The sequence below is a fragment of the Echiichthys vipera genome (genome assembly GCF_963691815.1).
Source record: "Echiichthys vipera genome assembly, chromosome: 13".
NCBI classification, from domain to species: Eukaryota; Metazoa; Chordata; class Actinopteri; order Perciformes; family Trachinidae; genus Echiichthys; species Echiichthys vipera.
In genome coordinates this window covers 10,909,476-10,923,223 of record NC_139838.1, presented here as the reverse complement: position 1 = coordinate 10,923,223, position 13,748 = coordinate 10,909,476, and the positions used below count along the sequence as shown (strand labels likewise).

The window sequence follows — 13,748 nt, the reverse complement described above, 5'->3', positions numbered from 1 at the left end:
TCTGGTACTGTTCAGTGTTAGCAATCAGGTGAATTGGAAGGCTGGATGGATGCATAAACTATACTCTCCCTAATCTCCAGAGTGTGTGGGACACAAAAGCATTGGCTTTCTTATTTGTGGGGGTTGTAAACCAGAACGTCCACTCCTGGAATTACATGTCCTTTACCTTAAACAGGGATTTTTATTTTTACCATGTGTTCCCTTAAAGTAAATTGCCTAATGCTTATTGATCTCTCCTCTCAGTGAAAGGACAAAGGTCAAGTACTGCACAGGATGCTGAGGTCAAGAGAGGTGACCACTTGAACTGAAACTGTTAACGTGTGGACAAAGCTAAGCTAAACGACATCTCTCTCTCTCCCCGAGTTTCACTTTGCTTGTTTGAGTCTTCTCCCCCTTCAGTCCTTTAAAACTGACATGAATCGGTTTCTAAACTATGAGTTGCATATATGTCACTATGGAAAGGCATGACAAACCAGCTCTATGCAGCTGGTGTCATAAATATTAATAGATTTTTTTCAGATCAAATTGAGAGCAGACATATCATTTTACTCCATGCTTCAGGGCCCTGACTACACAGTTTGATGGATTTTCAATTCTGTTAATTAGTTGAGTGCTTCTGTTTGCCATTGGAGCTCCGTGCCACCTGTATGCTTTCTCAGCACTGTTTAATCTCATCCACACACAAATTGAAACTTCTGTCTCAGTACTTGTTACACAGCACGTGGGTTTAAGAGGCAACTGTATACACTTTGATCATATTTAGTTCCATCAGTCACATGTGAACTTTGTTTCTACTCAGTTTTGATATATTAGAATAGAGTCTAATCAAAACATTAGAAAGGAAGCACCAACATCAAGTTTTTCGGTAAGGGGCTGGCCATGTGGTTTAAGGGTCAGGACGTGGACCAAGAACCACAACATCCCTGGTTTGAATTCGGCCTGGGAACTTTGTTGCATCTCTCTCTCCCTCGTGTTTCCTTCATCTCGAATGTCCATCTCCACCACAAGGCTCCAGAACAGAATAAGTGCTGGACTTGAATGTTCATCTATTACCTTGGAAAAATTCTCACCAGACGATTTGAGTTACTTGTTTCTGTTACCATCTGACCAAACTTTCCTAGTAAGGGTCTAAACCTGAAGAACTGAGGCCTAGCCCACACATCCACAGGTATTTCTGAATATGGGTTTGTTCCCTCTTTCGAAAAAATCCCATCCACACAAGCAATGTTTCAAAAAGTATTTGGCCACATGAAAACGCAAAAACACATAATGCAGTCAAGAGCCTGGCAAGCCAACAACTGGAGTTATAACCCTAACACTAAAGCCATGTTTGCCAAATCATTCAAAGAAGGTAGATGTTTGCCAATCAGAAGTCTTAGAAAAGGAATTACTGGAAGGCTATTTGGCTACACTGGTGCATCCATCCTCAATATAGTGGAAAAATAACCATACATTTATGCGCACACGTGTAAAAGAAATCCTGTGCAAGTTTAGAACCAGCTCTATTGTATTTCTGATTAGGGTACAAGCCGAAAACTCTGTTTTCCCTGTCTACATGTCAACACTGAAAACAAAGTTTCTAAAAATCTTCATCTTGGCAGGAGTTTTCCAAGGCCACAAAAGGCTAAAACGCACAGAAGATTCTCTAATATGATGAGAGATCGCTCATAGCTGTTCAACTGGGCTAAAGGCCTCAGCATGATTCATATAATCATTTTTTTCCATAACGTTTGCCAGTCTATAACTCTAGCTTTTCATTAATCTGTGTAAATACAATGTTTTGTCTCAAGTCTTTAATGTCAAAACGAATCGATCAGATTGGAAGACTTATGGAAGATATTGGCGCTGCCACTGGATGTGCCCCATCGTGAATGATTGTCCTGCTAATCAAATATTCGACTAGTCTCCAGTCTCCAGTGAGCAGACACTGAGAGAGGAGACTGGCTGATAGAAAGGGGCAGTCTTTAAATATAGTTGCTTTTTCAGCGACCTCAGAAAGACATGAAGAGAAATCAGAGGGTATGAGGTGGGGAAGTCATTGTATGGAGACATTCGTCTGCTAAGTGAAGAGTCCGTGGTACTCAGCTCATGTTAGTTCTGCCCACTGAATAAACAGCCGTTCATTCACTCATCTTCTCACTGCACACCTGTTCGACCTCCTCCTCTGTTTGTGTGTCTTTTACATCCTCCCTCTGTCCTCTCCTTCTTTGTTCTCAGCATATTCTAGACAAGTGCAGGAGGCTGCATATAAATCACCGGCTCTACGTGTGTCTTTGGGAGACAGGAGAAGAGAAGAGGAGGAGGAGGATGTGGAGTGAACTAAACACCCACCTAAACTCAGTAACTGTAATGTTTGGAGGAAAGGTGAGTTATATAATCGACAGTGTTACAGTAGTATACATTTCTGTAAGTAACATTATGCCAGTGCTGCTGGTAGGTTGGAATGAAAATGGGTGATGATCATATCACTGGAGGTCAGTTTTGTGGGAGGAGAGGTGATGAGAGGAAAGAGAAGGACAAACAGGAGAGGAAAGGAAAGGAGAGGGTAAGACAGAAATAGGACAGGGCAAAAAGAGAGGAGAGGAGAGGAGAGGAGAGGAAAAGAGAAGACAGAAAAGGACAGAAAAAAATCTACCTCCGGGTACTTATAAAGTTACTTTAACTTGAAGAAAAGAGAAGAGCGGAGAGAAGAAAGGAAATGAGAGAAAAGGAAAAGACGAGATGAGAGGAGAGAAGAGAGGAGAGGAAAGGAGGGTAGGAAAGGAAAAGGGGCAGGAAAGGAGAGGGGAGGAAAAGGACAGACAAGGACAGGACAAGAAAAGCGCGAAGAGGAGAAAGGAAAGGACAAAAGAGGAGAGTAGCATTGACAAAAAGCTATAGGAGTATAATGGGAGGTGGCAGTGTCAAACCCAACTAGACCTTCGCTAAAGATTGACCGCCGATGAAATGCCTCAGGCGCACACACACAGACACACACACTCACACACACACTCACACACATACACACACACACACACACACACTGATTCATACACAATTATAGATACTGCTGTCCCTCACTGAGGTGAGGAGGGACTGAGAATAAAAGGGGTGACTGGCTGAGCGTGAGAGCGAAGGATGGAGCAGCAGAGAGCAAAATAAAGATGGAAGTGGAGGTTACGATTCTTCAGTATCACCCCTCCCCCCTCTCTCTCTCTCTCTTACACACACCCACACACACACATACACACATACATACACACACGCACACACACACACACTGGCTGAGTCCAGAGCAGCGCCTGGTGCCTCATGAAAGGGCGATTGCAAATGAGCATTGTGATTCTATGCTGCGAGGCTGACAAAGAAAAAGGGGTGGATAGAGTGAGATACAGAAAAAATGTCAGAGAGAGAGAGAGAGCAAGAGAGTGGGTACGACATGTTTAAGCTACACTTGGATCCATAATCATTTTGTAACGCGCTTCAGTGTGATCATCTTTTCGGTTGAAATAATAAAACTGGGCCAGCAACTGAGGGATTTCAAGGATTATTTGCTCAGAAGTGGATAAAAAGCCAAGCTTTAATGTTTCTTTTGTGTAGATATTATGAATGTTTTTATGTATTACGTGCACTTGCATGGGTTGTTTACAGCATCCTGTTTGTCAAAGTGTGAGAGATTCTTCGTAGCACTCGGCTTCAGTGCTCTGTTTTCTTTCTTTTCTCCACCACAACAGAGATGAATATATGCCTTGTATATAATGTAGCCATTAATATTCGTATACCGCAATTTGGCTCAGTGGCATTGTGAACTTTGGAGAAGCAGAGTCAAACAAATTAGAGCTTTCAATTGCAGTTTTAAGACCAGTTTCCTCTCTGAGGTTTGGCTGTCAGAGGATGAATGGATGTACAGTAAGCTCTTGTAATCTTTAGTTGTGGTGCGGGATGCCAATTAGCTACTATCAAAGCCAGTGCTATAGGCTTTTAGGGGTCTACACACACTCCTATGGGGGGCTCGGGATGTGTGTATGTGCATACCTGTCACTGACTATTATTGTGCCCCCCCCCCCCCCCCCTTTTCCTTGTCCTTCCCTCACCCCCTGCTATCTGTAAACAAAGAGAGCAGCGATACACGTCTGTACAGCCAACCACTCTTTGTCCCTGATGGACTGCTTACACATCGCTTTATATGGGTCAGGACAGTGTGTGTGTGTGTGTGTGGGTGTGTGTGTGTGGGTGTGTGTGTGTGTGTGTGTGTGTGTGTGTGTGTGTGTGTGTGTGTGTGTGTGTGTGTGTGTGTGTGTGTGTGTTTAGATATTAAGTTAATTTCATTGGAATGATTTAATGAAATAAGATTTAATTGAGTTGAACTGATTTGGATGGAGTTGAAATGCACAGTAGCTATGTTTGTGTGTTAAGTTGAATTAGTTTACGCTAAGCCGATTTGACTTGATTCAAATTGAACTAAACCTGTGTGAGTATGTGTGTGTGTGTGTGTGTGTGTGTGTGTGTGTGTGTGTGTGTGTGTGTGTGTGTGTGTGTGTGTGTGTGTGTGTGTGTGTGTGTGTGTGTGTGTGTGTGTGTGTGTGTAAAACTGCTATAAAATGGTACATAAAAGCAGTTTGGACTGAACTCCCTGGCGTCTCGCTGTCTTGTAATTCCCTTCTCTCCTTCAACTCTCCTTCACTCTTTCAGTCTATTTATTATCTGTCTGTATGTCTGTCTACTTCCCTGCCTACATCTCTGCAAGCATGCACATTAGCCTTACCTTTCTGTATCTCCGTAGCTGTGTTCCAACTCCATACTACACTCTTTTGACCTTTTTTTTCAAGAAAGAAAGCTTTGCTTTGCTTAGCCTTCTTAACCTTTATAGGACAGTGGTGGTGTGTGGTGGGTCAAGCACCAAGCCACGCTACCTACACATTCTCAACAGTTTTTATGTCTGTTATATGTACACACTGGAAACACTATTTTATAACAATGCAAATGGAGAGTAGCAAGAAAGCTCCAGAGTGGTCTTGGAAAATAAAAATAGTATCAAATCTTTGTATAAGCATTTTGCTTTCTCTTGCACAAAACAGTAAATTCTCTTAATGCACACATCTCTGATTTTTTGGCAATTCAAAAACGTTGGGTATTGTGCACATTGATGGCTGTTTTCCTGGTTGGTGGGATTAAGAATGACAACGTCATCTTCCTATGCCAGAGAAAGGCAATTAAATGAAGGCTGGGGCATGGCCTTTGTCCGCATGGGAGCTATGACACATGCACAATGTAACTGGAGCTGCAGTGTTGGAGGGTTACAACAGACAACATTTGAAATGGTGAAAAGGGATGGTGTTCGCTCAGGTGCTCTTTGGGTGTACTTAGCCTGACAGAACCTTTTTGGACAAGCTCCAGTGGATGGTGGCTTTAATTCTTGTGTAACATTTATTGGGACCCAGAGCCCTCTGCAGACGCCTCAGTGAAACAAATCAATCATTCCCATGTTCTATAATCTTGCACCTGTTATTGAGCCTTTTGGCAAGTGACATTTGAGTGCACGTCTTTTACCTCAATGATATGATGTGATATGACATTGGGAGTTCTCCTCTTTTTACCCTCCTTATGCCAGAGCCACAAAAATAATGCCAGAAAAATTGCGACATAAATGCCACCATGCATGGACAAGGTTAATGTAGCTGACTTATAAAAAGCAACTTAGGACAAACATAAATTTGCATAGTTCTACAATGCGAAAAACTTTGTTAACATCTCCTGGCAGCCAATGTCACAGCTGACTTAAAAACATGTTAGTGGATGGAAACGTCACTTAACACTGCAAAAATAACAACCCCAACGTAAAGCCGCTAACATGAATGAACTTGAAAATGAATGTCAGAAAGAATGATGGATTTAAAACTACAAGCTACTACGAGTCTGATTATGATGCCAACAGTAGAGTACAGTCATGTTTTGTATAAAAACAGCATATACAATATATCGTCTACATTTGTGTGTAATAGGCCTACATAATGTATACTACTACTACATATTGTGGAATTGGGACACAGCATGTGCGGCAGCACATGACCACAGAGAATGAATGAATGGGTTGACCTCTGACTCAAGTGTGACCTAGAATCTATATATATACAGCTCCGTGCGTCGAAATTGTCCATCCTCTACATACCGGCAAGAGCCAGCATGTCCTTGAAGGAGGGGATGCTCCATCACACTGTGCTGCAGTGTGTCTCACATGGCAGAGGATGCAGTGTTACACTATTCCCGGTCCCACTGGGAGGGGCAAAATAGCAGCAGCAGCTCTCGAATATAGGAAATTGGCTGCAATGTAATGTATGGGCTCAAGCTGATGCAGAGAAAAAAAAATTGATGGAACATAATGAAAAATAATGTCAGTTTGAGACATTTTAGTGGATCCCTGGTGGGAAAGTTTGAGATCTTGGCTGTTTTTGTGGTTTATTTCTGTCAAGTGATTTATTTTTGAGTTACATGCTTATTTTCTCTTTGTTGTTTGATGTAAAAAGAATGATATATACAGTAGATAAATCTTCACTGGCTCAAGCTGGACTAATTAGTCAGCATGTGTGTTTGCACAGAAAGTGGAAAAGATAGAGTCTATGTGTAGCCTATCGTCTCACAAGCCTGATCAAACACTGAACACAAGCATCGTTGCCAGCAACCCAGTGTGCCCAGGGCAGATCTGGCACACACATGTAGACAAACACACACACACAAATACTGAAATGGATAGCAACATACGAAGACATACAGTGATGATACTGAAATGAGAACTGACCATTCACTAAGCCCAACCCTCCTTGGTTACTGTTGCTATGCTTGTCAAGCTTTCTGTTCTTGCACGACACATGCAGTTTACAACGATGGCGGTGATATCCTATCAGTTGAAAATATTATGCTACCTTTAAAACAATGGGTCCTTGATTTAGATGCAGGCAAAAGCAGGCATCATCATTCTTATCAGTTGATGATCCATAAAGAGGACATAGAAATAAATGTACTGCAGGGTAGATCTTATTTGCCCTAGTATTGCATAAAAAATGGACTGATTGATGTGTTTTGCAAATGCTATCCAGAAGCAAATGTTGGCTGGGGTTGCTGCATGTCAGATCCAATGAAGAGCTTGACAGAGCTGCTAACATTAGCTTGTACTCGAGTACTTTGTAGGTAAATATAGGCAACACAATGGCTGCCCAGCTCTGAATGTAAACACCAACCCTGCAAGATAATGTAGTTTGTTAATGATATGTTGCTTTTGTTGTGGAAGTAGCGTTGCATTAGCAATACAACTGCGTAGTAAGCTAGTTAGCCTTGCACTTGCACTGTATGTCAAAGAGGATACACTCATGGTTTTGGTCTTTTGGTTTTGGTTTTGGAAAGGCATTAAAAATGACCAACGCATTTGATACAGAGTAGTATTGTTCTTAAAACTCGACAGAACTAGTGTGCCCCGTTGAGGTTGCTAACCTTTAATTGGAGAATCACTGTTAGAATCACTGTTATTCCCACATTGCCAGACCTATCTACACAATGCTGGAGTATGGCTTGGTTACACTGGCTTATCCTTAATCTAAAAGGTAAAACATGCACTGTATTTCTTTGTATTTCCAGTAAGACAGACTACCGAACGTTCAGATGAAGTGATCAGAAGCATAGTCAAACACAATGACTGTTACACACATTCATGACATTCAGATAGTCAGATGTTCCTTTCTCATGAAGGCTTGAGTGTATACCTCAGGCCTCAATAACCAAACACTTGGTTATATTATCTAGCAGAACTTATTTAGAGAGCTGGAGCCTCGATTGAGATACCATCGCAGTAAGTGGATAATTAGCCTCTTCACTTATTAAACACTAATTGCAATACTGTCTTGCTTCCCCTCTTCCCACTCTGCTCTCTTTAGCCTCCATCCTCTTAAATTGGCTTTACCTTCCAATAAAATTGGGGTTATTGATCTTAAATATGAACAGAGGGTGGGCATTTGAGCTGTGCATTGACGTTAGCGGACAACAATTGATCTGATCAGCAGACAACAGGCCATGAAACTGTAGGAAGTCCTCAAAGAGCAGATCTGTAGTGATCTGATTACACCCATAAATTAATCATCTCCGTTTTTGTGCAATTGAAAGAGCGAGTTCGACAAGCCAAGTCATGTCTGGTTGGACGTACATAGACTCACAGAGGCCGGAGAGGATTCACATAGGCCCGTCTCTGTGTCTTACTGGATGTGATCACACATTTAAAGAGTTTTAGTAGGACTCCCTTAACAAGAATGATAACAGAGTTTAATAAGACTTTTCAGTAGTTTCCTCAAGTGCCAGCCAACATCGAGAGTTAGCTAATATGATCAAAGAGCTCCCTCACTGTGTATTAAATCTTACTGTTTCCTCAATTTATTGCCTCACTGGTTCAGTGGGTTACTTCATAGACATGTGCTAAAATAAAGAATCCCTCACTTCAAAAGTTCTTAGTCAAGTTTTTTTAAATCAAGTGTTGAAGTCTAAGTTCTTTGAAAACACGTGGGATGGATAATTGGAATGGATTGTTTTCTTAAATCAAGTGTTTTATTGTCAACTTTAAAGCATCCTTATCCGTCAGTTGGTCCAAGATACTGACACTGGAAAATAATTCCTGAAAAAGGAGACAGTACAGAACACATTTTAGAGAAAAATGAATATATTTGCTGTTAGAGATCAATGCCACTCATGGCTGTACAGTTAATATAAAGCTACAGCCAGCAGCTGCTTATCTTAGCTTAGCATAAAGACGGGAAGCAGGGGGAACAGCTAGAGGAAACTTAAGGAAGAAGAAACTTAATGAAGTCACTGTTCCTGGCCAAGAAATGGTTTGGCACATATATATAAGGCCACAACTTTTTGATTTTACTCTTACTATTTTTCAAATATCAACAAATTAGATATAAGGTCTGAGATATTTAGATAAGACGCTGATTGGTGGATTTTATTCCCTTTAGACAGAACCAAGCTAGCTGTTTCCAGTCTTCATGTAAAGGTAAGCCAACTGGCTGCTGCTATCTGAAGCCTTATATTTAAAGGACAGACACGACCATATTGTTTTAAGAAACCTAAGAAATTAAGACTTTTCTGCATAACGGCTCTAATTTCTTCTCTCTTTCTTTGTCTGTAGCCCTCTGACAAAGCTGTATGTACTGAATAGATTTCTTGCATAGATATAACCCTCTGCATGCTAGGCTTTATCAGGACCCTCCATCCCACCACCCTGTCCCCCTTTAAAAGGATCATCTCTGCTTTCAGGGAGTAATCCCTGATTTCTGACAATACTGTCTTAAAAACCCCCAAGATTACCAGGTGGAGATGGATCACATCTCAAATTCCGAAATGATCTTAGCCCTGGCTACTATACTAGCCTGATCCGACCTCTGAACTCCAGTGAAAACAAAAGGATCATCAACAGCAAGGGTGAAAGCTCAAGTGACAGATGTTTGAATGACAGATGTTACTGCTGGACAGCTGGGTCTGCCAGTCAACAAGATTACGAGTGTAGTGTAGATTAAATGGGGATTGACGGGCATTTTTGAGGAAATCAGTTGGGCCACACGGTCAAACATATGGATGACATATTTTAATCAAAGGACTGAAGGCAACATGGCCGTCTATCCACTTGTTTCTGGCATCTGCTAAGCTTTTCTAAGTAAAAGAAAAAAGAGCAATAATCCACCATTGAATCATGTACAGGATGTTCTGTGGTTTAGTGATTTTTTTCTCAAAATGTAATCATGGTGTGGTCAAATGTTCAAGTAATACTGTTGTAGAAATTGATTTAAATTATATATGGAAAAACATGGCTGCTTCAACAATGCATATAGCAGTCGATCGTCTTTGTGTCTAAACTTTCATTTTGATGCTACACGTCAGGCTTGCTCTGCTCTTTCAGCCTGTCCTATTAGCATCTAGTCAGTGTCAAAATGTTTTGGCAAAACCCTTTTCAGGTGTGAACCATGACACTTACAAGTAGCTGCACACATTTCTATGTCACTGTACGTGTCACTCATGTGCCATATTCATAGACCCTCGTTGGAGGTAATGGGACCTCAGCCATGTCTAGTTTAGTGAAGGCTGTTTGAGATCATTTCACATCATTACACCTGATGGGCTGTGTTGACAGTGCTTCGAAGGTGAAAAACACATTGAGAAGCCGCAAACGAACGTTACCCAACGTCTCCTTTTTCCCCCCTTCATTCTAACCTTACATACCCCCATCCTCTATTCCCAGTCCCTCAACATGTAATAACTGACACACTGGAGCCATGGGATTACACACATCTCTACCGTGAAATACATGTCATCATGGGAAATATTGTGTAGCTGTGAACTCGGGGTAATTGCAGGTATAACATGAATATCTGCACATATTGTTGAGGAGAAAAGATTGAAATACATAAAGTGATGTACATTAAGACAGATGTAAAGAGAGCATCTTCCACCATGACACCCCAACCCCCATTGCCCCGTTCCGCCTTGTCAAACCTGATAATCCCGACACATGCTAAGGCGACCTTATAAGATACTGCACCTCATATGGACAGAGGAAATGGGACATTGTGAGAGCACTAATCCTCTGCAAGACAGCAGGACAGAATGATTGTGCAGCACTGGAAGACACAGCCACATGCTGTCAACACCATTTTGCACCGAGCATTTTGACTAGATGAGGGCGAAGGAAGTGACAGAATGTACCGAAGTGATGAAGCCTGATCGGAGGGGGCTTGGAGGGGAAATAAATATTGAGAGCAGGGATGGATTAATGAGTTAATGATGGAAGCGAGAAATGAATAGAGAAGGAGAGTGCACACGGGGGAGATACAGACAGAAAAAGAGAGAGGAGAGGAGAGAAGAGAAGAGGGGGTGTGAGACAAAGAGTGACACAGAAGGAGCAAGGAGAGAGGAGGAAATGCAGACAGGCGTTTCTATGGGCGCTCAGGAAAGATTTGGGATGAGGAAATCTTGCATCATCACGGCAGGCCAATGAAAAGGCTCGGTTAAAATGTTCAAAGGGAGTGTCCTAGCAACAGCAGAGTAAATACCATCGCAGCCACCATTCTGTCTTAGACCGAACCCCCCCCCCCCCCCACACACACACACACACACCCACACATACATGTTAGCTGTTTCAGTGCACCCTGCTGTTTATTCATACATACATAAATGGATTATCATCTGCATATTATGATTCATGACCATACAGTGTACACAGGAACCAATATATCCCTCACTGCATTTAAGCATGTTTCACATGACAAGAATAAATTATGACAAGCATCAAACATATATTTTCTCTCTTTATGTGTAACTTCAGATGAGACAGGAGTATATTTATAGTATTTTTACGTGTTACCTTGTGCATGGGGAACATTTTGAAAATGTACGGTATATTGATAAATAAAAATATGTATATCTATATAAACCTTTGTGTGTGCATATATACTGTTTATGCACACGGATAAATATGTGTATGCATATGTGTATTGTACAAAAAGAGATAACACATACCTGCATATTGTTTGTGATTTATGTTGTAAAAAAATATTGCAGGTTTTCAACAAAACCTTATCAAGCAAATTAGCGTGTGTGTGTGTGTATGTGTGTGTGTGTGTGTGTGTGTGTGTGTGTGTGTGTGTGTGTGTGTGTGTGTGTGTGTGTGTGTGTGTGTGTGTGTGTGTGTGTGTGTGTGTGTGTGTGTGTGTGTGTGTGTGTGTGTGTGTGTGTGTGTGTTTGTGTTTGTGAGATGAAAGTCAACAGTACATTATCATTTAATCTCCGCACATGGATTATACCCAGAGTCAGTAGATTAGAGGGACCAGATCTTTCAATTAAACACCTCTCCAGTGTGTTTCTTTCTCCACCTCCACCCGCCCATACACACTCATAACACCCACAGTACTTCATCATGATTTCTCTTTCTACCTTACTATTTATCCATCCCTCCTTACACAGCATCGCTCTCTCATTCTCCATACACACACAAAGAAGACCTGCAGAGTCACACGGTAGCACCGTAGACAGCTTCACCCTCACCCTTTCCGTTTAATAACCCCATGTAAACCTTAATTTCCTCCACCAGAATTTTGTCTCATTCGAAAGAACAAGCACTCCTGAAAAACCTTAGCCCTCATTCATTCATCCCTCCATTCAGTTTTTTTCCTCCCTCCCTCCCTCCCTCCTTCCTTTCCTCCTCCCTGTTTTCCACTCTAGTCGCATGCACCCACCCCTTCTGATCAGCAGTGCAATCTGGGGCTATTGTTTTTAGCAGGCTGCTTGCAGAGACATCTTGCCCAAGCACACACACACACACACACACACACACACAGACACACACACACACTCCTCAAACACCTACCTCACTGTATAAAAGTAGATGCCTTTTTTAGTGATGCTAACACATCCCTTTATAACGCATGTGTGAAAATGGAGCTGAAAAAGCGAGGTGGCATGCTTGACAAGCAGTTTACCCACATTGTTCCCAGAACACTCCACTGCATCACTGTGAGAATGATGCATGTGCTCTGATGGTTCTAGGTCACCTATGTTCTGTGACCAAACCATCATTCATCACAGAAGACATACACATATTCACACAGACAAGCATATGTGGATTCTATATTCTCCTGATGGATTCCTGCTTATACACACAGGAAGAATGGATCTTGCTGAGGTGTTTGTGAGCGTATATGTATGTGTGTGTGTGTGTGTGTGTGTGTGTGTGTGTGTGTGTGTGTGTGTGTGTGTGTGTGTGTGTGTGTGTGTGTGTGTGTGTGTGTGTGTGTGTGTGTGTGTGTGTGTGTGTGTGTGCGTGTGCGTCTGTGTATATGTGAGACTGTGACTGTGGCAGTGACCGTGTCGCTCTGCCTAAGCACTGCAGTGAAAGAGGACAAGCCTCAGTTGACCAGCCTCGTGGAGTTTGATGTGGTCTGGCCATATTCAACGCTCCCTCCCTACCCCCCGGGATCCTGACCCACACTAGTCCTCCACATCCAGTCTGTCTACCCACAGGCACTTGGCCGTCCCTCAGCCAACCCCCCCAATCCAAAACCAAGCACCAGCTAGCCACCCGCCTCAGTCTAGAGTCTAACCCACATCCATCCTCCAGCCTCAGCCTCCTTCCTCAGCAAAGCCAGCTCACAGCCTCTTTTTAAGGGTGCAGGTTGGTGCTCCTTCTTACTATCGGCGGGATGCTGAGAGATAAAAAGAAGAGAAATAAATGAAGAGAGCGTTGGCTTAGCTTACCGGCTGGGCAGACAGGAGGGAAGGATGATGCCTCTGACTCGGCTCTTCCTTCCTTCTTTCTGGATTGAGGGTGAAACACAGATGGATGCAGGGGAACAAAAGAGAAGGACAAAAAGAGACAAATTGCAGACGCCAGCCGCTCGTTTGAGAATGAAGCAAGGACAGTAGATGCAAAAAAAGAGGAAAAAAGTCCTTGTGTTGCTTTTCTCTGTCTTCCTTAGAGAGACTCCTTTATCCTTGTGAGCCAGAGGGCTGTGGATTCACCTAAACACTGAGCACACGCACTGCCTCACGCCACACAGCCCTCCCTCTTCCTCTCTCTCTCTCTGCACTAAAGACAGCAGCTGTTGGTCTATGAGAAATAGAACGCTATGTCCCCCTCCCTCTCCCCTTCTCCACCTACCACGCTTGCTCACAAAGACCCCCGCCACACACACACACATATAGCATGTCCTCACAACACCCCCTCCCCCTTTGACCAA

At 42.5% G+C, this 13,748-nt stretch overlaps 1 protein-coding gene across 2 annotated transcripts in view; it reads right to left on the bottom strand.

The window, feature by feature from the left end:
- Positions 1-13,537, bottom strand: part of fam49al (family with sequence similarity 49 member A, like) — a 34,818-nt gene extending 21,281 nt beyond the window's left edge. For both annotated transcript variants that reach the window (XM_083926261.1, XM_083926259.1), the window contains exon 1: positions 13,267-13,537. The gene's annotated coding sequence lies outside the window, so the exon portion shown is untranslated. The remainder of the gene's footprint in view (positions 1-13,266) is intronic.
- Positions 13,538-13,748: the final 211 nt, after the last annotated feature.